This window comes from Austrofundulus limnaeus, unplaced genomic scaffold (assembly GCF_001266775.1).
Source record: "Austrofundulus limnaeus strain Quisiro unplaced genomic scaffold, Austrofundulus_limnaeus-1.0 Scaffold159, whole genome shotgun sequence".
Taxonomy (NCBI): Eukaryota; Metazoa; Chordata; class Actinopteri; order Cyprinodontiformes; family Rivulidae; genus Austrofundulus; species Austrofundulus limnaeus.
This window is the reverse complement of record NW_013952561.1, coordinates 85,424-88,011: the sequence shown is the minus strand read 5'-3', so window position 1 is coordinate 88,011 and position 2,588 is coordinate 85,424. Positions and strand designations below refer to the sequence as shown.

The window sequence follows — 2,588 nt, the reverse complement described above, 5'->3', positions numbered from 1 at the left end:
GTTGACACCTAATTAACAATTATTGTTAATCACTGTCAGGGTGATATTTTAGTGAAACTTTGAGAAAGTAATCACTGGGTGGATTTTTACAACTGATGAACATTTAGAGGCAACCTCATTCAAGATGGCAGTTACAGTTAAGTAACCTTAAAAAGGCACAAAAKTGCCTAAAACCCTCCCTGTTCCGCAGCTACTGGGCTAAAATTTGGTTTTGTTGTAGTTGAGTTGTCAACAACTTTTATTCAGAGCAGTAAAAGAGCACAGTATGTTGTTAAAACTTTGTCCCAAATAATTAGCACCCATTCTGTTGGCCTCTTAGCAAAAYATCTCATTAACCACTTCTGATGATCTTTTGGAGTCAAACTCAATCAAKATAGCCGCTAGAGCCAATTGACATTCGAAGACACATAAATGGCTGTAATTCTGTCATTTTTTACAGTTATTCATATAAAATTTAGCGTTATAATCAKTTGTGRGCACAAGCCCGCTAAAGCGCAAATCCGCTAATTGCGGACTTAAATATTTCATTTGCACTTTAGCGGACTTACTAATTTTTATAATTCATAAGCGGATTTGCGCTTTGTAAAATTAAAATGCATTACCTCTAATAACTAATTATCTACCAGTCATCATTATCTTGAACAGTGGAAGGTATGGCTGTTAATGAATCACGTGATCTATCCAACAGCACCTCTCCCAGATAAATACACTTACTGGAAAAGTATTCATCCTTGCTGAGTGTTGCTTTCGGCCACAGTTCTGATTTCCCACAATGCTTTGCGTCTKCTTACGTAGCAGGAAGGCAATAGCAAAAACAGTAAACATTTGTAATCCATACTAAAATTTTGTATGTATTGATTTATTTTACTTTACAATCGGAGCTCTTTTTTTTTTTCAAAAAAATAAATAAAGTTTAAACGCTGGAGCTCAAAAGCAATCGTCCAACTGTGTTAGAGACTCAGAAATAATTTAAAGATGCTATGTTGGTAAAGACTGACATCTAGTTTTCAACTACTGCAACTACATGGAAAATGACCTAATCCAGGTAGAAAAAAATCAAAAAGAAAAAAAAAAAGTAGGTCCTCTGGATGGGTTCTTCTTTAGTGAAACGTTTCTTCTCTCCTCCAAGAGACTTCTTCAGTCTGAGTTTCAGGTGAACTGGAAAACTTTAAAATCCAATGAAAACATGAAAAACTTTAAAATCCAATCTCTTATTTTGAAGGGAAGGCACTAGTTTCCTGTTCCCCGTGCTTTCGTTTCCCGTCAATCCGTAATGTGCCCATGAATGCATCGCTTCAGTTTTCCAATAAACARTTTTAAAATTACTTTATTGATGCTTCTTTAATGAAAAATCTACAACAAACAGAAGAAAAAGACAAAGAAGCAGCCGAAGTAGCAATCCTCAACAACTTTTTAAAGAATCAGCCAAACTAGCAATCCTCAACAACTTTTTAAAGAATCAGCCAAACTAGCAATCCTCAACAAGTTTTTAAAATTTACACCAGGAGCCAAAGTTCTGTTTCAGGAAATCACATCCCCAGCAATTCACGGTTGTAGAATTAAGTTGTAAAAAATTTCATACATAGCTAGTTGGCAGTGTTGTGCATATATTATACAAGAATTATCAGCTAGTAAGTGTCAAAGTGAACTGTGCTTTAAAATTAGCTTCCGCTAGTTTTTCTACAGCATAAGYGGATTTGAAGTTGCGGACCTGAATATTTTTATAAGTGCTTTAGAAATTGCRGAGCTAATTTTTGGGTTAGCGCTGCCATTATTCACAACACATACTCCACGGTCTACACATTGAGTAACATCTCTGCATAAAATATTCTCATTAGCCAACACTGTTTGTTAGTGAAAATGTAATGAAAAATATAATAAAAATTGGATGGATTTTAATAAAACCCTCATAATGCAAAAATGAGATGTATGCCTACAATTGCTAACTAACGTTAGCAAATACTCAAATGTCTATAGTTCTGTCAGTTTTACAGATATTTAGCTAAAGTTTGATGCAGTTGTTAGGCCTGTCACGATAAACAAAAAATCAGTTAATCATAGGATAAATTCAAATGAGAATATTTTTTATTTGCCTGCTTGCTTGTTTTCTTCATGTCTCCCTCTTTTCTACTYCTTAGCGTAGAGAGATGTGAACTCTGGCATAAGGTATTTGTCAGGTGCACAGTCTTTTCCTCCATAGCATGAGAGCCTGTGAACAGGCATTTAGCCAGAGGAGCGTCTTGAGTTTTCTGATGCTTTCATACAGCTGGTGACATCTCAGGATGCCCTCAGGATACTGTGCCAAACCTTGGGATTGCAGTTGTTTTTTTTTTTTTCTTTGCACACCATTTAAATTTGGATGTAAACATCCATAAACAGGGATGGTCTGAGGTGGGAGTTATATCATTATTTTAGTTTAAACTGGTCTCCAAACAGTATTATCATTTTATCGCAATAATTTTTGAGACAGTTTATTGTGACAGGCCTAGCTGTTGCAATTGAGTTATTTTCAACACATACTCCAAACTCAGGTCTTGTAATATTGACTGAGATTGTTCTCAATGTCCTTTACAAAGTTTTTAATAATA

The 2,588-nt window shown here is 35.1% G+C and overlaps 1 protein-coding gene across 1 annotated transcript in view; it reads left to right on the top strand.

Moving 5' to 3' along the window:
* The window catches only part of hsd17b12b (hydroxysteroid (17-beta) dehydrogenase 12b), a gene marked incomplete at its 5' end in the record, with an annotated part of 36,676 nt that overhangs the window by 6,869 nt on the left and 27,219 nt on the right, over nt 1-2,588 (top strand).